At 44.7% G+C, this 22,463-nt stretch overlaps 1 protein-coding gene and 1 long non-coding RNA gene across 6 annotated transcripts in view; one reads left to right on the forward strand and one right to left on the reverse strand.

Moving 5' to 3' along the window:
* The window catches only part of NCS1 (neuronal calcium sensor 1), a 57,928-nt gene that overhangs the window by 15,884 nt on the left and 19,581 nt on the right, over positions 1-22,463 (forward strand). The window lies entirely within an intron of this gene.
* LOC310754575 overlaps positions 5-22,463 on the reverse strand; it is a 31,758-nt gene continuing 9,299 nt past the window's right edge. Inside the window, exons 2-6 of one of the 2 annotated variants that reach the window (XR_014543879.1) lie at positions 18,688-18,803; positions 15,546-15,819; positions 14,057-14,145; positions 11,622-11,734; positions 5-1,677 (exon numbers count right to left, since the gene is read on the reverse strand). This is a non-coding gene — a long non-coding RNA (uncharacterized lncRNA). Of the gene's footprint in view, positions 1,678-3,294; positions 11,735-14,056; positions 14,146-15,545; positions 15,820-18,687; positions 18,804-22,463 lie in introns of those variants that run through there. The other variant, XR_014543880.1, reaches the window with a different exon arrangement.

Below are 22,463 nucleotides of genomic sequence, written 5' to 3' on the forward strand. Positions count from 1 at the left end.
CCATTCCTTTCTCTCTCTTTTTAATTAAAAATTTACTTTGAACAGCAAAAAATAATAATAATCTTGGGTACTCTTAACGGTGCTTGGGTTCTCTTTCCAGGTACTGGAGCCAGCTAGGATGCAGAGAAGGCCTTGGACTGCAGAGGGTGGGGGGGGATCTTTGTTGGTTGTAGGGGATTTCGGGGGGCGGCTGGGAGGCAGAGGGGGTGTACTTGTGTGATGACACACAAAGACTTTGGCCAGGAGATCTGGGTGGTGGTGATAGTGGCAGGATACAGGGTCTGCAAGCCTGCCGTAGTTGAGTGGTGCAAAATCTGCTGCATTGATGGAGAGGCGGGGTGGTGGTCCGAGGTGCTGGCGTTGGGAGTGAGGGTGGGTGGGCGTGGAGGGAGTAATTTTTGCAAGGAGAAGCCTGCTGAGGTGGGGTCGTTAGTTCCACGGCTCCATAGATCAAAGTAAAAACAATAATAGAAAAGGCAAGCAGGTTCTCTTTCTTCCGCCAAGGAGGCTCACATGTTCTGTGGTGATTCATGTCGTGTTGAGATGCTCTCGGGCGGCATCGCAACATCGCCCCCCCTTCAGCTTCTCCTGGGGGTGGGGACTGGCTGTGAGCCAGTATGGAGTCAGGATGGATGTGTGTGAGTTCACGTGTGTGGAGGAGAGAGGAAGGGGAACGTCATGCACCATAATAGCCAAGCCTCCTCCTTCATTTCTGGGGAGCTGATAGCCCGCTGTAGCCTGGGGGCTCGGAAGGGGGGTGGGTCGTGGCAAAGGCAGAACAGCTTGTCTTTTTGCCAACCCTGAAACTGGGCATTGTGGCGGGGGGGAGAGATTTAACAATCTGGAAGAGGAAAAAGATAGAGAGAGAAAAATGTGTATATGGAGAAATAAAACAAAGGGCATTAGGTGAAGATGGATGGCTGTATACAAGTTCTGTGCAAAGGAGGACCCACTGAAATGAATGGACCCAAGCTGTAGCCATGTGCATCATGTTCAATGTGGGTTTCCTCTAAGAAGGACTTAGTGTTGGGAGCACCCCTGTGGGGGGTGTAGTTTGTGCTACTCAGAGCAGACCCATTTGTTTTTAGCCAGTGCAAGTCTTACTCAGAGTAGACCCATTAATAACATAAGAAGAGCCCTGCTGGATCAGATGAATGGTCTAGTCCAGCATCTTGTTCTCACAGGAGCCCGCTACTAAATTGAAAACAATGGGCACAGCTAACTTAGACCCATTCATTTTAATGGGTCTACACTAAGCAGACAAATGTGACAGGCAACTTGTATATATATTTGGTCCATTTGTGGTTTCCTTTGGTATTTAGATGGAGCTTTGTTCGCAAAGTCCTGAATTTTAGCTGGAGAGCGCTCCTTGGAGTTCTGAGATTCTGTACCTTCCTCTCCCCTATTACTGTATGTTAGTGCAAGGGAAGCAAAATGCCTTTCTAATAATGAAAGTGGGTCGCTGATTTGTGGTGCAATGACTTTTCCTATGGCGATGGTGGGAAGATGGCTCTTAACTCATGCTTGGGATTTCTGTGTTTCAAGTTGTTTTTCCTCAGGGAAAACAAGAGGCCGGGAACTGTGTTGGAGATTGCTTCCTCTTTTCTGCCTGTTCAGTTTGGCTCACTTACTCAAGTCATCTGGAGAGCTGCTCTGCTCTTTAGGGGTGGTTTCTTGCTGCACAGATAAAGCCAGAATGTGGTTATATTAGATTGAAGGAATTCAGCTTCTCTTTCTCTCCCCCATACCTTTTCACAATTATGTTTTATTAAGTTTCAACATTTTTAACGTATACAGTCAAAACTCAATTTCATCTTTTCTCTTTATTTTTGTTGGCTTCCCATCCCATTTTCCATGGAGTTGTTTTCAGGGAGCGGGATCCTGTTTTTCCTGTCTTGTCTGTGCCCTATCTTAGCATAGTAAATAAAAAATAAAAAAACAACTTTTTGGAAGTATTATTTCTGTATTATGAAAGTTGTATTTAAAAAAACCTCATTTCTTCTAAAGAACTCAAGAGTGCTTTCCTTCCTTGCATCCTCATTTTTTTCACTGCAACAACTCTGCAAGGTAGATGAGCCTGGAAGGAAAGTGGGGGCTGCCTAAGGTCAGCCAGTGAGTTCTGTGGCTGAGTGTGGATTTGAACCTGAGTCTCTGGGCTGTGCTTGATCCGTTGTTTGTTGTGTTGTGCTACCTTTCCAGAAGGGTTGTGTGTGTGTGACAGTACATTGAACTGCATGGGATTATCAGCTCATTGTTTGCTGAAAATATGTATGTGAAATATTTATCTATGTGGGTAGCTAACTTTTAGAGAGGACATGTCATTGCCACCCGCTTCCATTGCTGGGTTTGAAAGAGCTTTGTTGTTTTCAACTAGGTAGGGTCAATCCCATGTTCCTGATTACATGAGAACTATAACTTTGTTTTGTTTATTCAAACCTACTGGTATCTCCCAGCAGGGCTGGGAAAAGAGTCATGAATCTCTGGAGAGCCACTGCCAGTTAGAGAAGACCAGACTTCCCCAACCTGGTGCCCTCAAATGTCGCTGGACAATACCTCCCAGCACCCATGAGCTTTTGGCCATGCTGACTGGTGCTGATGGCAGCTATTGTCCAAGCACACCTGGAGATCACCAGGTTGATGTTAGTAACGCTGTTCTCAATAGGCTGATAGTATGATTTATCATAAGGCAACTTTTCTACGTTCTTATTGACCAAACTTTTAGTATGGAGAGGGCTAATGGACAGCTCTTTCTCTCTTATACATCCAGCTGTTGTGTGCATTGGCAGAGTGAGTATAAGTATCTCTGCCCCATTCTGTTCCTCCCTGCCCCCTGTTCTGCCTTCTCCCAGGTCCAAGAGGACCCGCGTGTCTGCGATCGCATGCCAATTGGAAGCACCTAAAATGTAATGTGCCTGTGATGCTAGGAGTCTGTGACGAGGGTGCGGCTGTCTCCCAGTTAAATCTGATTGACATAGTTTCAGAACAGATGTAGCCTGGATAGCTCAGTTGGTTAGGGCGTGGTGCTGGTAATGCCAAGGTTGCAGGTTCGATCACCATATGGGACAACTGCATTTCCTGCATTGCAGGGACTAGATGATTCTCAGGGTCCCTTGCAACTCTACAATTCTATGATTCTATGAATGGAATACAGTAGAGGTTGGTTCATTAGGGCAAATGGGGCACTGCCCCTCCCCACCTCAGACTGCCCTCAGCCAATCCGTACCTGCCTGCCTTCTTACAACCAGTCAAGCTTCCTTCTCCTCCTCCTCCTCCTCCTCCTCCTCCTCCTCCTCCTCCTCCTCCGTCTCAGTGTTGCCCCTTGTAGAACTAGGCAGGGAGGAGATGGGGACAGAACTAGAATTATTTGGCTCTGCTTTTTGTTGCCTCTGGCTCCACCCACTGCTTGGGCACTCTGCCTTCTGCCCTATCAGCCCCAAATGAGCACTAGTCTCCAAAGACTCCTTTAACACAGTTACGGTAATTTAAAGGAATTAACGCTGATATGAGGTGTGTGGGTGGCCAGCCCCTGTATTTTTAAAAAGAGGACTTAACCCAGCCCTCTGTTAAATTTGTTGATCAATATTTTTTAGCCATGCTGGCTAAAAGGAGCCTGTGCAGACAGATGGTGGGGACAGATGACCTGGGAGGGCTGGCTGGCTTAATGCCCTGCTTGGGAGTTTTGCAGAGGTCTTTGGCTGGTTCTTTTCAGAAGGCAGATGCTAAAAAGGGTGGATCCATTGACATGACTAGGCAGTCCACCTGGTTCTCAGGAAAGGAATTGATAAAGTTAACTGTCTGCCTACAGCATCTAACAGTGATAGTTAGGAGTGGTGCCTCCAAGTTCAGGGGCAGTCTACCTCTGAGATGCTGAGAAGCTCAATTCAAGCTGCTGGTGTTTAACCTTTTAAAAGCATTGTAGGCCAGGGGATAGCTGACCTTTAGATCCTGCTGGACTACAACTCCCATTACCCATAAGAATTGGCCCTGACAGCTTGGGGGCTGATGGTGTTGTAGCGATGACCACCAACTAGGATGGTTTTAAAACAGAATTGCAGATTTGTGGAAGATATGGCTAATGGCTGCTAGTCACAATGGCAGTACTCTCCCTGCACTGTTAGAGGCAGTAATGACTCTAAATACCAGTTGCTGGGATTCATAAGCGGGGGAAATCACTGATGCTCTCAGGTCCTACTTTCTGGCTTCCCATTGGGGCATTTGTCAGCCACTGTGAGAACAGGATGCTGAACTAGATGGTTCCCACCCCCTTTAGCCTGATCCAGCAAGGCTCGTCTTATGCTCTTACTATTTTAGGCAGCTGATTTTAAAAAGTAGCTGTTTTTAAAAGGTTGGTGGGGGGCGTGGGGGGGGCTATCTGGAAAGCTAAATGGTGGCATATTTCTTTGTCTCCAGTTGCCCCAGGACAAAATCTAAGCAGAATGGATTGTATTGACATCTAAACAAAAAGTTTTATGCAGCCCCAGCAAGATGATGAGCCAAGCAATATGGGAACCAAAAAGCAAATCTGTGAGGTGACATCTTCAGAAGAAATAGACAGAGCCCTGTCTGAGGCTTCGGAGAAGGCCTCAGACACTGACATGACCAAAGGCAATATAAAGCCCCCCCCCCCCCCCGCTGGTCCCAAAGGACAGTAGCTGCCACAGTGGAAGAGGACAGAGACTCAGATGAGTACATTAACAAAATAAGGTGAGGACTGGTCTTGGACTGGGGAGCAGCCGTAGCTATTTGAGCAGAAATTTGATGTGCTATCCAATCAACTGTCATATATTCCTAAAACAACTAATGATGCACACAATCTTGCTCTAACTAACCAATCTGAGATCCAACTCTTACAAATGATGGCTAGGAAGCTGAAGGAACAATTTGAGAGGGATAGGAGGATTTTTTTTTATCTACAACGCCTACTGGAGAACCAAGAGGAGGGGCGGGGACATGGTTCAATTCATTATTTACTAGATACTCTCCTTGAATTTAAACATACCATTGTAGCCCATAGAAAAAGCCCATCGAGTTCCCGGAGGCAGAAGCAGAACCAGGGAAGCCACAAGAGAAGTGGTAATTCTTTTTGAACAGAATAGACTCAAAGACAATTTTCAGAGCACTAAGGAATGTTAGAAACCTAAAATATGGCGAAGCCACCGCTGAAATATTTCAGGATAACAGCCCAGCCACACTGTGGTGGCAGAGGGCTCTCCAGCCTTATACATTGGCTCTAAAAGAAGTGGGCATAGCATATTGCTGGGGCTTCCCTTTTAAGTTGATAGTCCGGCTAAAAAGCAGAACCTGGGTTGCAAGTGATAACCAGCAGACTGGCAACATACAGAAAGAGCTCCAGCTCCAAGCAGGAGATATCGCTCCTCAGCTCAAGCGCACAAGAGCACCTTCTCAGGCTGGACAACCAAAAAAGGGCAGAAAGAAATAAGGCAACTCCAATTAGAAAGTAAGAAATTGTTTTGTTTTGTTTTGTTTTATTTTCATGCATGAAAAGCATCTGAACTCCACTCTAACAAGCACAACAGTAATTTGGAAGAGCCTTTGTCCTTAGGCATTAGGAGGTGTGCAGCTTAGCAACAAGCCCCTGCCTGCCCCCTTAATTGATCCTGGGTACCATGGGAAGGATCTCCACCACTCCCACGTTCCTGTTGGCAAGCAGGGAAGCACACTCTAGCATTTGTGTATGTAGTTTTCAGTTTATGTCCTTTGATTTTCAAGTTATAGAAGTCTAGCAGAAAAACCGAGTTTCTTGAAAAATTCCATCTTTAATAGAGCAGGAACTACATACTTAGCATTTAACTCTCTGCTATCCACATTTCTACCAACATTACTTTGATTCCTCAAAGCCAAACTACGTATAAAGCTTCTCTCCTTCAACGTTAGAGGGCTAGGATCACCAATCAAAAGAGCCAGAGTGGAGGCAGCCCTGCAGAGGGAACATCCAGACATTGTTCTCCTGCAGGAGACGCATCAGTGCAGGAACCAGAGGGCTGCCTTGCTGGATAGGCGAGCAACTGCAAGCCCCCGGCTCTGGGAAAGCCAGAGGCGCGGCTGTCCTGATAAGCAAGCACTGCCCTCTGAGTGTTGAGGAAAGTTGGGAAGAAACCGCCAGGCAGATACATCTTCGTTCAAGGTGTCATAGGCAGCCATGAAATCACCATTGCTTATTTATATGCACCCAACTCAGCACAAGAAGACTTTCTCCGGAAGATGCTAACATAATTAGACCATTTAAAAAGAGGACAAACCATAACAGGCAAAGACTTCAATTGCTGCAGCAATGACACAAAGGACCGAAGTAGGCACTGATCTGTGAACAAAATCTGCAACCCATGCTAGGTGGAAATATTAACTGAAAGGGACCTTGTGGACCCCTGGCAGACACTACATCTAGAAGGCAGGGAATTCTCATGTTTTCCCCATAAGTCAATGTCACACATAGACCTAATATTAGTACCTAAACCAATCCATTTCTTGGGAATAAGTCCTAGGGGTAATTAAGAATTTAAAATCCGGAAAGTCCTCAGGACTGGACGATTTTACAGGAGAGTTTTATAAAGCATTTCGCAATAAGCTTGCCCCATGGCTGACCAAACTGTACAACTAGAACGGGGGGGAGGGGGCGGGGCGGGGGAAGCATCACAAACATGGTGTTCTTCAAAACTGATGCTACTTTGAGTCATATAGTTCTCATTAATGTAGACACAAAGTTGTTCACATCAATAATGGTCAAGCATCTAAATATGTTTATAACTCAGTACATATCTCCAAACAGGGTTCATGCTAGCCAGAAGAGAAGCATCACAAGTTTCATTAGGACACTAAATGTTATACATGAGCTAAATAGAGCTGAATAATCTCTCTTGATGCCAAAAGACTTTTGTTAGAACTGATTCATTGTTTCTGATACACCTGCTAACTGAATTGAAATTTGGATCTAAGTCCTTGCACCTCATTAAGCAATTATACTCCAAATCAAAACCAATCATTTCAATCAATGGCTTCGACTCTCAGGCTATCGAGCTCTTAAGGGACACCCAACACTCTGCTGCCATTGCTGTTTGCATTGATCATAGAGGTATTAGCCATTCAACTGCACAAAGACACTTTTATAGAGAGAATGAGGTACACAAAGTGAATATGTTTGCAGATGACACCCTTTTAATTCTGCAAAATCCACTTAAGTGGCAGTTAGAAATGTATCACAGGGTAGCAGGATTGTAAATCAACTATTGTAAATCCCTGCTCCCTCCTATCAATTTAGACTGATTGCTAGTTAACTCTCCATTTGCCATAGCACATGGAGGATTAAAATACTTACTACAGACACAAGACAACTGAGACATAGAAGCTATAGGGGACTGTATAAAAATAACTTTGGGAATGGAAACATATTAGCCTTAGCTAGCTGAGGCAAATAGCTGTGGTCTAAATGTCAATGTTACCTAAATGCTTACACTTCCCCCCCTTCAAGTTTGCCTATTCTCATCCCTCCTCTTCATCTAAAGAGATGGCAAAAGAAGCTCAATGCATTTGTGTTGGGAGGCAAAAAATCTAGGATAAGCAACAAAACTTTGTAGACATTGAACAAAAAGAGGAGTGGAAATGCCTAACTTAATGTTCTATTTTGCTGCTTTTCAAATCGAATCCTTGATCCCATTGCTCAGGGTAAGAACAGAAGACCCTTGGGTCCAACTTGAGATGGTCCCTTCCACACCTTCAATGAGAAGTCACCTTTTCTTACCTTTGTATATGCAGGAGGTAAGGAAAATAGACCATCCATTTACAAGATGAGTACTGATAGTGTGGAGAACAAGGAGTGAAACACTGGGCCCTGACCCTCACCACTGGTCCCATTCCTCGATCATCCAGCTTTCAGCCACACAGATAAATATCAACTGTTTAAGGATTGGGAAGATGTAGGCATTTACATAATCCATGACCTGCTTCACAGAGGGAAAGCAATATCCAAAAAGAAACTGCAAGTTAAATTAAAAGGCATTTGTACTACAGCACCTGGTTTGAGGCTAATTCTTTTGCACCTTGTTTAGAGAGCAGGGGAGAGGGCTTACACACACTTACCTTGTCTGAATCCTTGTACAGCGAGTCAGCATATGACCTGATGGGTGCTGCTTCCCTAATATGCAGCAATCGGTAATGTCATAAAGCAGGAGATGCTAGAGGCCTTCAATTTTTTATGGGAATTAGGCCACCCAACTGAAGATCACAAATGGGAGGGTAGCTGGACACCCCTTTGCCTTGCTGCTATAAAACAATCTCTGCTTGCTTACAGGAGGCCTTGCTCAAGGTCATTCTGCACTGGCCCTGGATACCAGTCAGGCTTGCAAAAATTAATCACTCCCTTTGCCTTTCATGTTGGAAGGGTTGTTGTGAACTGGGGTCATTTATTCATGTTTGGTGGGAATGTCTCCATTTTAAAAACTTTTGGAATAGAGTATTCTCCTTATAGCCACCATGATAAGCCAACCGCATTCTCCAAATCCTGCCTTAGCCCTACGATCTTTGGACATAGACTTGGGCTCCATTCTCCACCACAGAGAACTGGACAGCTTCTTAATGACTGCAGAACAATTAGCGGTAGCCCAGCAATGGAAGAACCAGACTGAAATATCCCTGAGCATTCCATAATATATGGAATACAGCAAAGACTGAGGAGGGCAATTAAAGGCATATGCATAGAAACACCCTCCAACAAACACGGACCCCTTTCTTTAACTATGTTAACAACCAAAATTATTCCAACCATTCAATATTCTCAGTCGAGAGGTTATGTTAAGTAAAATGTTTGAACATTGAGTGTGTAAGCTTACGTCTAAAGTCAATGGGTAGAATGAACACTATTAGATGTAATGCTGGATACTTGTATCCAGTATTTCTATTTATTTAAAAACAAAAAAGTTAGTTAAAAATAAAAAAAAGTTTATAAAAGGCTATTAATGGGTTATTGATTTATTTTTCTGGTTTGATGTTTTATTATTGATGCCCTGGGTTTCTTTGTTGGGTTTTTATTTTTTTTTATAATATTTTGATCTTGTGGTGTGAATCAGCATGTGGATTGTTTCATATACCGTATATATGAAGCTCTGGATTTGTTAGCCACCTTGAGTCATGTCTGAGAATTAGGCAGGATAAAAACCGATAAAAGTCAGTGGGGACTAGCAGCTTGGAGGCTTCCCGGAGATGTCTGGCTGGCCATTCTTAGGATCTTGAACATCAGGTAGATCAACAATGTTTAACCTTTCCAGATCCAGGGCCTTCTTTTAACCCAAATATGCATCTGGGACCCATTTCTAAATCTTTCATCATATATTTGCATAGCAGTAATGGTCCTGTTGTGACCCACCTTGGATCTGGAAGCACCGGTTGAAGACCAATGCCCTAGGTAGACGACAGCTTTGTCCCTACACAACACTTCTTAATGTTGTACAAATGAACTTTTTAGACAATGCCCAACAGGCTCTCTTTCCATCCTCTGCTGATCTTTGGGCTAATCTGTCTTTTGAAAGGACTCTCAACTCCCCTGTTTAACATGCTTCACAATCTGATTTTATTAGCTCAACGAGCCACTGACTTATTCTATTTGACGTGATCAGTTTGCATTGAATGGGGCGATTCTCTTGACAAAAAAAAAAAAAGGTGGAGCTGTTTTTAAGTGAAGATTTGGGGGCATGTTTCAAGGAGTGTGGGGTTTCTGCCCCTCCTTTCTTTTCTCGCCTTGGAAATGTGCAGATTGAGTCCGAGACTCCAGCTTTGGCAAAACTGTTGAATCCAGAGCACGTACCCAGGCAAAGGTGTGCTCACTCCGCACCCTCCCTCCCTTTTCTCTGTTGCCGCCTCTGCTGCAGTCCACAGAATTGCTTACCCAAAAAGGCAATCAAAGAGGACGCCACAGGTTCATGTGTTTTCCCTGCACAGTGGTGCAATGCACAACCCTTAAAAAGCCAGCACCGTTTTGAGAAGGCTCAGAGAGCAGGCAGTGTCTTTCCAAAGAATGCATGGCAAGTTGCTGGTCCTGCTGGATTGGATTGGCAGTCTGTCACAGCCCGGGGGTGGTGGGCAACAACTAGTGGCCCCCAGAGCCTAATCCCATGGGGTGCCAGTTGGTCGCTCTTCTAACCCAGAATTTCACAAGTGACCTGGAGGGAAAATAAGAAGCTGCCCTGTACTTAGTCTGGCCCATAAGAACATAAGGCGAGCCTCCTGGCCAAAGGGAGTACATCTGGTCCAGCATACTGTTCTCACAGTGGCCAGCTAGATACCCCAAAGGGAAACCCTCTAGCAGGACTTGAGCACAAGAGGACTCTCCCCTCCTGTGGCTTCCAGCAACTGGTGTGCAGAAGCATTTCTGTTCTGACTGTGAAGGAAGAGCATGGCCATCGTGGCTAGTAGCAATGGATAGCCCTCTCCTCCATGAATTTTTCTAATTATTACTTTCATCTAAAAATAAATTAAGAAACCAATCCTCCTGATTCTGGATAGGAGATGCTGGGGATTGAACATCGGACCTTCTGCATGCTCCACCTTTGGGGAGAAGAACTATACTGCAATGCTGTGTTTTAAACGCCACGTTACTTTGATAGAAGGGTTTGTTTGTTGTTGACTGTTGTAAAACACACTTTGGTGAAAAGTGGCGTATACCTCCTGGGAAGGAATGTGTAAAATAAATACAGTGGTACCTCGGGTTACAGATGCTTCAGGTTACAGACTCCGCTAACCCGGAAGTAGTACCTCTGGTTAAGAACTTTACCTCAGGATGAGAACAGAAATCGCACGGCGGCAGCGGAAGGCCCCATTAGCTAAAGTGGTACCTCAGGTTAAGAACAGTTTCAGGTTAAGAATGGACCTCCAGAACAAATTAAGTTCTTAACTGAGGTACCACTGTACTGGTTTTGCTTGCCCAGCAAACCAGCTTCCCACCAGAGGGTATGGATAATCTATCATTCGGCTTCCTCTGTTAGAGGCAGCCAGCCATTGAATGGCATTTGCTGGGAATCACAAGTGGTTTCAGTCCCGAGGACAGAAATTTAGGTTATCAAAGGTGGCAGTGGCTAGCTGGAAAGGGAACAGCATCAAAAGTGTGGTGGAAGCCAGGTGGAGTGTGGTGCTGACATTTTGGCACTGGGGGTGGAGAATCTGAACTCAGCACCCCCAGTGTGGTAATATACTGATAATATTAACCACTCCAGTTAGAGCTGGGAGAAATTCCTGCCTGAAAACTCTGGAGAGCTGCTTGCTGCTTGTCACTGCAGACAGTATTGAGCTTGATGGATCCTGTGGTGTGATTTGATTTAAGGCCACTCCCTGCAGTTATCATGATACATTGTCAATCTTGACTCAGAGACTTCTGTCTGCTGGTTCCATTTCCCAAAACCTGCTGAGTCCTTTTTCTTCAATATTTAATGGCATCTGAAGAGATTTTAATTGCGAATTAGCGTAACTTTCTGTTGCTATCCCTGGGGGTGGGTGAGTGAGATGAGTCTGCTCTAAGGCCTTTTGTTAGGGTGTTGGGAGTGGCGAGACTGGTTGCTGCATTCTTAGGAAGCAAGTCTAAAAATAAAATAAAGATTCCAGCAGACCTGGGAACTTACTTTCAAATTTGCCAGCCCTGGACTCGGTTTTGGAAGGCTTTGTAGCATCCTGCTTCCCCTGCCAGAGGTGAGATGCCTCGGAATACCAGTTATTGCAAATTATTATCATTCACCTTTAGAAATCAACAGCAGCAACACCAGGATGTAGTCCACTAAGGCACCATCTGCAGCATACTTTTAAAGCAGAACCATGTCATTTTAAATACCTATGGCTTCCCCGAAAGAATCCTGGGAACTGCAGTTTGCTGTTAGGGGCCAAGAGTTGTTAGGAGGCTCACACTTTACCCATCACAGAGCTACAATTCCCAGAGTTCCCTGAGAAGAAGGATTGCTAACCCACTCTGGGAGTTGTAGTTCTGTGAGGGGAAGAGAGGGGGTTTCCTAACAACTCTTGGCATGTAACAGCAAACTACAATTCCCAGGATCCAATGGGGGAAGCCACAGCTGCCTAATAGCCCACTGATTCTAGAAATGCATGGGTGTCATGCCTTCCGTCTCAGAATAAGCAGCACTTCCACCCACGCTTCCTGGGTGCTGGGAGAGCAGTGAGGAATCTGGAGCAGGTTTTTTTTTTAGTTCTGTGTTTTTTGTCTTGACCACCAAGCCTTGTATCTTGACAGCTCGGCCTGGTGTCCACGAGGGAGCAGAATTCTGCATAGGTGGGTGAGCTGGGTGGCGGAAGGGCAGAGTGGATCTTCCATGCCTGAAGCAAATTTTTAAAATTTTGCTAGCTTTTGAAGAGACCCTCTCCTCTGATTCAGATGGCACAGATGCCAGCGCCGGGGCTGAAGATACGTAGGCATTGTTTTAATAAGCTCAGGAGTGTCAGGGATTTCTTTATTCTCCAGCTCTCCGCACACAATAGGTTCCACCCCGTCAACGCCGCCTTTCCCCTCGCTGTCGTGTGACACTGGCCTAGCAACAAATCAGTGCTGGAAGGAAGCCAGCTGCAAATCCCCTTTGGGAACAAATTTCTGAAAGTCGGCATCTCATATTTAAGCCTGGCGAGGAGGGAGGGTGGGGATGAGAAATTTCTGGCCTATTTCCCAATAGGTGTTTAGTGGAGAGCAAGGAAGCGTTTTACCGCACTCCTGACGGCTGCCAACCTCCCTGGCCTCATGCCAGGAGAGGGTGGGGCCCAAATGGGAGTGGGTGGCATCAGAATGGGAAGTGGGAGGAGTCACCCTGTCACTCTCATTCACACGCACACATATGAGAGCTGGTAGTGGTGTAATGGTTAGAGTGCTGGACTAGGGTCTGGGAGACGGGTTTGAATCAGATCATGGAGCTTCTTGCTGTATGGGTCACAATCACTCTTTCAGCCTGACCTACCTCACAGGGTTATTGTGGGGATTAAATGAGGACCAGGACGAGGGTTCAAATCCCCCAATCAACCATGAAGCTCACTAGGTGATTCTGGGCCAGTTGCTACCTCTCAGCCTGACCTACTGGGCAGACTTATTGCGGGGTTTAAATGAGAACCAGGTCCTGGGAGAGACGAGGGTTCAAATCCTCCATGTGGTCATGAAGCTCATTGGGTGACCTTGGACCTGTCACTCCCTCTGAATCTAGCCTATTTCATAGGGATTAAATGAAGAAAACTATGTACGCCACCTTGAGCTCCTTGGGGGAAAAGTTGGGATAGAAATGCAATAAATAAACATTGCTGTCAAACACATATTCAGCACACACTTACTGTGGTTGTTTAACAACTGCTTTTATATTTATAGGGTTTTTGTGTGTGTGTGCATGTAGTTTTAGGTTTTTATTTATTCATTCATTAAATTTGTGCCTCACCTTTCCTCCCAAAAGGGACCCAGGGCATTAAGCAGCAAAATCTTAAAACAGCACAATTTAAAATTAGATTTAAAACAAACACATTTAAAATGTTTAGAAACCATTTACAACAATCTAAAGCTTTTTTAAGAAGTTTAGAACCTCTAAATACATTGAAAAGCCATTGCAATAAACAAAAAGCGTGAAGCCTGCATCTAGAGACCTAGTGTATAAGGGAGAAGGCTATTCTGGGTTCCGTTATCTTGACATGCAGGGATTTTGTTGTTGCTGTATAAAGCAGCATGCACCTGTGGACTGTAACTGAAGCCCAGGTGTAGGTTGACTACCTCAACGAAATGTAGACTTGAATGAGTTACATACTTATTTTTTGCACTTTTAATGTTTAACTTGAATTGCTGGAATTTTGATGGGGCAGGCAATCACTGAACCAAAAAGCATTAAAAAAAAAAAAAAAGCTAAGAGCACCACCAGGATCTCAGTTCTCAAGTAATAATCAATTTCAGAATTATGAATTTATAAAGGGTTTTTTGGGTGAGAAATAGCCTGTTTTATGGGTTTGCAAAGTTTTGTGGAGGTGGGTGTTTGTGTATGTGGAGCTAACATCTGACATGAAGTTGATAAAGGTCTGCTGGACTTACTTGGTGTCCCCAGGATACAGAAGCAGGAAACCTGTGGATTGCTTTTTAACAGAGAAGCTTTTGTACGATTCATTTCCAAAAGCCTGGGCCTGAAAATGCAAAGTTTTCAGTTCAGCAGAATCCACATCCTGCAAATATGCTATGAAATTTGCTGCGGATCCTCGTTGAGCTTTTCTGCAAGATCGTAAATGGGAGATATGAACAGGGTTGGCTCCAGCACTTGGAAGCTTGTGGCGACTGCCAGGGACCCCATGCCTTGGTAGGCCCCACTGCTGATCCTTTATCTGGGCCTCACTGGATGTTCCACCAAGAAACCATTTCCATTTCCTACAACACTCCCAGCTTAGCTTCGCTCTGATGCATTGTGGGAAATTTTAAAGATGAGCTCCTCCTCCTTCATAGCCCTGTCTGTGCTGATTGTTGAGACCTAACCTGGAAGGAGCAGCCGCCACTCACGGGATTGCTCCCCCACTCTACCTCTGCCATTTAAAGTAAAGGTAAAGGGACCCCTGACCATTAGGTCCAGTCGTGACCGACTCTGGGGTTGTGGCGCTCATCTCACTTTATTGGCCGAGGGAGCTGCCGTACAGCTTCCAGGTCATGTGGCCAGCATGACTAAGCCTCTTCTGGCAAACTAGAGCAGCACACGGAAACGCCATTTACCTTCCAGCCGGAGCGGTACTAATTTATCTATTTGCACTTTGACGTGCTTTTGAACTGCTAGGTTGGCAGGAGCAGGGACCGAGCAATGGGAGCTCACCCCGTCACAGGGATTCGAACCTCCGACCTTCTGATCGGCAAGTCCTAGGTTCTGTGGTTCAACCCACAGCGCCACCTGTGTCCCATTTAAAGTAGTACAGTCCAGACATGGATTTACAGCCTCAATGAGAATGACAGTCAGGGCTGTCAGTGGATGAGGATTATTTTCCAGCACTGACAATTTCTGTGACCAGTGGCGGAGCTTCATGCTCCGGTGCCAGGGGCGGGGCTGGTGCGTGTCCTGGGGGTGGGGCGCGCTGCCCGCAGGGGCGTGGTGCAAGTCCTGGGGGCGGGGCACCCACCGTGGGCTGGGTGGCAGCTGCGATGGAACCCCACTGGGATTGCACTGCCAGGGGCGGTGCGCTCCCCTTGCTCCCCTCTTCCTCCGCCAGTGTCTGTGACTGATCATGGTGTAGGAGACTGGCATTCTAAGAGAAAGCACACAGTCAAAACTCTGATGAGGATTTAAATCAGGGATGGGAATAGTCCAGTCCAGGCTCTAGATGTGGCCCTCAGTTCCTCTCTACCTGACTCTCTGCAGGCCACACCCCTTCTCTCCACAGGCCATATCTGTTGCCTCTAAATAGAAGAGGTATTCCTCCTGAGAGAAGGGAGAATGCCTCTTCTTAGATCAGCTTCCCCACGGCAGAACTCTACAGAATTGTAGAGTTGAAAGGGACCTAAAGGGTATTCTAGTTCAACCCTCTGCAATGCAAAGAGGAGGCATTACCTTCTCAAAAGTTGGATGAATGCAACAGATGGAAGACTGCTTCTATTTAGGAGAGGCATTCCCATATGAGAAAGGATAATTCCTCTTCTTGATTCACTGCTCTGGAACATGTGGCCCTCCAGATGTTGTAGGACTCCAGTTCCCATCAGCCTGAGCCCCCTGCCCAGCCAGTATTCTCAGATGGTGAGGGTTGTATTCCAACAGCATCAAGAAGGCCGGTCAACTGCCCCTGCTCTCTTTGAAAGTGTGTTATCAGTTTTATTTATTTTTACCGCTGAAGGGAGGAAGCATGCACCAGTTCAGTTCTTTCAAAGCCAGCTCTTTATGCAAGCAAAACTACTTGACAAAACAAACAAAACAAAACAAAACAAAACTGACCATTGCAGCCCTCCACATTACATGTTCTTTGCCCCCACATTCCTGCATTCTTTCACCATCTGCTAGAAGCTTAAGTTATGATAATTGAGCATTGCCGGTTTTTATTTTTTTACTTTTGCCCTGCTTGTGAAGGAAGTGTAAATGCTACTGACGGGAGTGCGGTGCTGGTGGGTGGGCAGAGAAGTGTGAAATGTGCTTGTATTCAGCTGCGATGGCGCATTTTGTGTGAATGGGGAGAGAGTTGAGTGAGAGAGAGAACAGTTGGATGGCATTGCTATGGTGGCTGCCAAGAGCTGTCAGCATGACAACCACATAGATCTGCTAGTGCAAAGCAGATTACTATGTTCCTATTGAATCCAGCCCTTACTCTATAAGGACTAGAATCTTAGGTCAGCAGCAGAGTATCTGATTGACATGCAGGATCTCCTGGGTTCAGTCCCTGTCGGTATGGATAGTAATGAGTTTGATGGACCAATATCTCTGATTCAGTTTAAGGAAGATTTCTTTTTTCCTGGGTTCAATCCCCAATGACATTTCTAGGTAGGGCTGGGAGAGACCCCTGCCTGAAACTATGGAAATCTGCTTTTGCCAGTCAGTGTACAGAACACTGAGCTAAATGGTCCAATGCTGTGACTCAGCACAAGCCAGCTTCTCGTGTTCCTAAACACTGCTGGAACTCAATTATCAGGTGTCCCTGGCAGAGGAAGTGCATGGTTCTCCTGCCTCCCCATTCACCAGTGTGATGAGCGTGGTCACTGCGGCGTGGCTGCCTCTGCTGCAGAAAACCCTCTTTCCCGCTAGGCATGTGTGTGTCAATCCATCACTTGGCTAATGCTCCTTTTGTCCTTCCAGCCTTTGCTAACATGCTCAAGCCAGCTCCTTCCTGCATCTATCTCCCAAAGCCGCGCAGATTAAAAAAACACCACCGTCCTGCACAATCTCTCTCTTTCTCTTTCTCTCTTCCTTGTCAAGTAATGAATAAATATTGATTTATTTCAGGTTAATTAAAACCCCTCCTGGAAGAATAATCCAGTCCTACGTGCTTTTAAGACTTAGAGATAGCAAGGGAAAGATATATTGATTAATTTCTCTTAATCTTTGTTATTTTCTTTTTCTTGCCAATTGACACAAAATGGAAATTTATTGTCAGGGAATGAGTCGAGAGGTTTAAGCCAAGTTAATCAAGGGTCAGGAAACCAAACCTTATGAGAAACAGTTGAAGGAGCTGGGTATGTTTAGCCTGGTGAAGAAGAGGCTGAGAGGAGATATGATAGCCATCTTCCAGTATCTAATGGGCTGTTGCATGGAAGATGGAGCAAGGTTGTTTTCTCCTACTCCAGAGGGTAGGTCCCAAACCAATGGCTTCAAGTTGCAAGAAAGCAGATTATGACTAAACATCAGGAAGAGCCGTTCAACAGCAGAACAGACTCTTTGGGAGGTGATGGACTCTCCTTCCTTGGAGGTTTTTAAGTAGAGGCTGGATAGCCACCTGTCATGGATGCTTTAGTTGAGACTCCTGCATTGCAGGGGGTTAGATTAGATGACCCTTGACAGATTGATGAAGTATGAAAAAGAATATTAGAATGATAAGGGTATTAGAATGGGCTGAGGGATCAGGCTAGAGGGGGCCCAGCTAGTCCAGCATCGTGTTCTCACAGTGGCCGGACGGGTGCCCATTATGAGAAGCCCACAAACAGGACATGAGAGCAGGAGCTTTCTGTCTGCTTGTGAGTCCCAGCAACTGGTATTCAGGGGCACATTTCAGCCACTGTCATAGATAGTCTTATCCTCCACAAATTTGTCTAATCCTCTTTTAAAGCCATTGAAGTCAGTGCTCTAACCACTGCATCATCACTGCTTCTTGCGGCAGGGAATTCCACAGTTTCACTGCCAATCAGTGTGGACAGTGAGATCATGGGTTAGGGTAATAATGGTGATGTGCCCTCCTTGCTCCAGCAAGTGAAACAGGCAATAATGACTAGGAGAGAGAGTTTGCCTATTGGAATGGATATGTTCAGATTCAGGACTGAGGCCACTTCTCTGTAAGAGAATGCAGTGTCAGTTATCTTGTCTCTGATCATCAGCAGTAATGTCTGATTGAAAACAAGGTGTGTGTTTAAGGGGGGAGAATATAAGCTTTATTCGCCCCTTGAGGTCCGCAAGGGATTTCAGTTACAAACATTGGAAGTTCCTTATCCTGAATCAGACCATTGTGCCATCTAGCTCAGGGTTGTTCACACTGCAGCTCTCCAGAGTGGGTTCATTTGGGAAGGGGCTTTAGCTCAGCAATAGGATATCTGCTTTGCCTGCAGAAGGTCCCAGGTTCAGTCCCTGGCATCTCTAAGCAGGGCTGGGAGAGAATCCCACCTAATACCCTTGAGAGCCACTGTCAGTGTAGACAATACTGAGCTGGATGGTCTGACTAGATATAAGGCAGCTTCCCATTTAAATCAGCCCTTTATTTCAGAACCATGAAATTATTGTTAGGAGAAGGGCTGCAGCTAGCTAAGTGGTAGAGCACCTGCTTTTCATGCAGAAGTTACCAAGTCCAATCCTAGCATCTCTAGGTAAGGCTGGAAAGACTCCCTGCCTGAAACTCTAGAGATCTGCTGCCAGTCAGTGTAGACAATACTGAACTGAATGGACCATTGGTCTGACTCAAAATAAGGCAGGTCTCTATCCTCTAAAACACCCATCTCTGCCATTTGCAGATTCCGAAGCTAATTTTCTATTGGCTTTCCTTTCCCTGAGCACAGCCGCCCACCTATTGCATCCTATTCCATATATTCATTTTCAACATCAGGGTTTATTCTGAGACATTTCTGGGCTGCCTCTCCCCTCCTGCCACGGATACCTTTGTTGGACTTGCTCCATCAAGGCCTGTCAGGACAGCAATGAGCTAATGAGGTGCAGGGAGAAGACTTTACAGGTCTGAAGCTGTAATAAAGGCATCATTGAGGTTCCAGTGTACAATTGCCTCCATAAAGAGGTGATTAGAAGGAAGCAGGAAGAACCAGGAGGGGCAGAAGGAGGTCAGAAATGAACTTGAATGTAGGAAGCTGGTTTATACCCAGACAGACCGTTGATCTATCTAGAGAAAACTGAGGAGCCGCAGGACAAATGAGGCCTATAAGACCTCTCTCACTGGCCCTCAGGGCCTTCTCAAGGCTGCACTACTTATCCAGGCCACATCTCCTCAAATAATGGATCATCCCTTCCACAGAGGTACGCTGTGCCTAAACTCAGAGGCACAATATACAGTGGTACCTCGTGTTACATACATACGCTTCAGGTTACAGATGCTTCAGGTTACAGACTCCGCTTACCCAGAAATAGTACCTCGGGTTAAGAACTTTGCTTCAGGATGAGAACAGAAATCATGCTCTGGCGGTGTGACGGCAGCGGGAAGCCCCATTAGCTAAAGTGGTGCTTCAGGTTAAGAACAGTTTCAGGTTAAGAACGGACTTCCAGAACGAATTAAGTTCTTATCCTGAGGTACCACTGTAACCAGTGCAGAATTCTCTGATGGTGTTGATGATTTATTGTATTTATGTCCCACTTTTTCCTCCAAGATGCTCAATGTGGTGTACATGGTCCTCTCCCTCCTCATTTAATCCTCTTTCCACCCCTGTGAAGTATGTTATAGGCTGAGAGGCAATGTCTGTGACCCAATACCACACCTAGTGAGCGTCATAGCCAAGTGGGGATTTGAACCCTGACTTCCTAGCCCAACACTCTAATCACTCTGCCCCAGTGGCTTTGTCTCCTCTCCTTTGAAAGCAGACATGAGGCCATGGGCATAGCCAGGATTTTTGTTAGGGGGGGCAAAACCAATGTGATTGGTCAGTTAGTTAAGCATTTCTATTGTTTTACTTGATCTAGGGCGGCAGCTCTCCACCCCCACCCCCCACGGCACATGTTTGAAGCTATCTTTCTGTATTTTCTACCTAAGGGTATTCTGCTTCTATTCTCCTTGCTTGGATAAATGCATGAATTTGACCTTTCGAAGGTTTTGTAAGTAAAGCATTTTAAACTTATTTAACAGTGTGTGGTCTGTTCATTGCAAGAGGGGTAGAAAGAGAGGCACACTGTTTGCAAGTGGACTATAGGTAAAAGGGTCTAACAATCTATATTCCTAGTACTATACTCCTTGACTTTTCTATATTTAAACTGCTATTGGGGGCTCTGTCCTGTTGATAATTAAAAGACTGAAGGTAGAACAAGAAGCATGTTCTAATTGTTTGAACCAGTAAAGTTTTAAATGATCAGGAGAGTTCTGAATGCTAAGATGGTGATGATGATGATGATCTGTTTTCCCGATGAAAGTGCTGCCTTTAAATCAAAAGTATTTTTTCTACCTCACATTTCATGTGTGAGAAAGGAATGTGGTTTCCTAAGAGAAAATGCTGTGAAGATCTTAAGGTGGAGATTGAAGTTATTAAGGTGGAGACTGTGAAGATTTTAAGATGGATACTGAATTGTTGATAAGATAAAGAATATTCCATACGGCAAATACATTGTTGGACATTCCATTGACTGTTGGCATTCTTCAGCAATTGTCTGATGAACAAATAAAAGAGATTAGAGCTCTAAGATTGATGAAATTGTGAATGAAAGCAAACCAGAGAAGGATGAAATGGAAAGTGGAATTAAAGAGAACACAGAAGGATTGCCAGAAAAGGAGGGTGAAATGGTAGAGTTGGAAGCAAAAGATGGTGAAATTGAGACATCCTTCACAAAGGTGATTAGAGGAATGAAACATCCAAATAGCAAAGTTGTGGAGGAGTGGAATGAAGGTATGGGTGGACAGATTAATAATAATAATAATAATAATAATAATAATAATAATAATAATAATTTTTATTTATACCCCGCCCTCCCCAGCCAAGGCCAGGCTCAGGGTGGCTAACAAGCAATTATAAAAACATGTTGAATGAATACAACTTAAAAGCAAGATTAAAATACAACATTAAAATATTGAAACATTAAAATGCAGCCTCATCACAGGAGGAGAAAGGAAAAAGAAAGAGGGGGAGGGAATCAAATTGGCTCCAAGCCCAAGGCCAGGTGGAACAACTCTGTCTTACAGGCCCTGCGGAAAGAAATCAGATCCTGCAGGGCCCTGGTCTCATGAGACAAAGTGTTCCACCAAGCCAGAGCCAGTGTTGAAAAGGCCCTGGTTCTGGTTGAAGCTAATCTAACTTCCTTAGGGCCCGGGACCACTAGGGTGTTGCTATTTATGAACCTTAAGGTCCTCCGTAGGTACGAGGGTCCTAAGCTTAAGAGATGGGATTAAGAGACATCCTGAGCTGGCAGAAATAGAGTTGAGAGAGAGAAAGGACTCTGTATGCAGTTTGAAGTTAGAGAAAAAAGCTATCAAACCTCTAGCCCTTTTCCTTGGAATAGGAATGGCTGTAAAGAGTAAATAGAAGCAATATTTTTTTCAAAATCAAAATAGAAAACCACAGGAGTTATAACAGTCAATAGGAACAGATGATGTGAAACTGGGTGCGAACTAATGAGTAAAAAAAAATATGAAATATTGTTTTCATATATGATCACAGTGGAGAGACTCTTGTGTGGACAAATACTTATTATTTAATATATGGAGGAATGTTGAGGTTACAGGAGACAAGGTTAATATTATAAATTAGAGAAAAACTATTGCTGACATTTAATATTATTATTAATAATAATTAGATAATCCCTTTTGGACTTTTGGTCTATTTGGGTCAGAAGATTGGGAAAATATTGTGTAACAGAAAGGAGATCAGGTGGGTGTCACTCTGGAGTCAATATTTTGAATAATTTCTTTTACGTAACTGACAGTCAGAAAATAAAAAGTCCTTTTTACTTTTCTTCTCTACTTCTCTTTTCTTTCTTTTCTTGTTTTCCTTTGATGTTTTCTTTTCTCTTTGTTTTTAGTTAGATTAGTTTTTTATTTTATTGCATTATGGAAAAGCTTTAATAAAATCTCTAGCCTGCTAGCCAGCCAGTCACAGCCTCTTCCACATTACTCCATTTCGTTCTGACCCAACCCGTCTTGTTTTTCTTTTCTAAATGACATTCAACGTTATTTGGCTGCTGAGCATTATCCTCATTAGTTTTATTATATTGGGGGGAGGGGTTGCCTCTTAGATTTTATTGCTGTTGTAAAGATGTGTTGCTGATATCTCCCACTGTTCTTTTGCTCCGGAGCTCTTGACACTCACTGCTTGCCTTCAACATTAGAAGAAGCAACAGCAGCACTGGCAGAACGTTCAAATTGGTGGTTACATTCAATGAGTGACTAATTTGTGTTCACAAACATTTGAGATGCTCACTTTATTCACATGTAACATTCAGTGGAGTGTAGGGTCCATGTGCCTGTGTACCCAGGCAGTTGAGCTGTGCAAATCAACAAGTGGGCACTCTTTCACACAAACACTTGTATGTGTGCAGAGGCAGCTTGTACCATAAAGTGTGAGCAAGGCTTCAGTTGCTGATAAACAATGGTACTGTGCTTGAATCAAGTTTAAAGCGGTGAGTCAGAATGTCTGA

Source organism: Podarcis filfolensis (assembly GCF_964270895.1).
Source record: "Podarcis filfolensis genome assembly, chromosome: Z".
Classification (NCBI taxonomy): Eukaryota; Metazoa; Chordata; class Lepidosauria; order Squamata; family Lacertidae; genus Podarcis; species Podarcis filfolensis.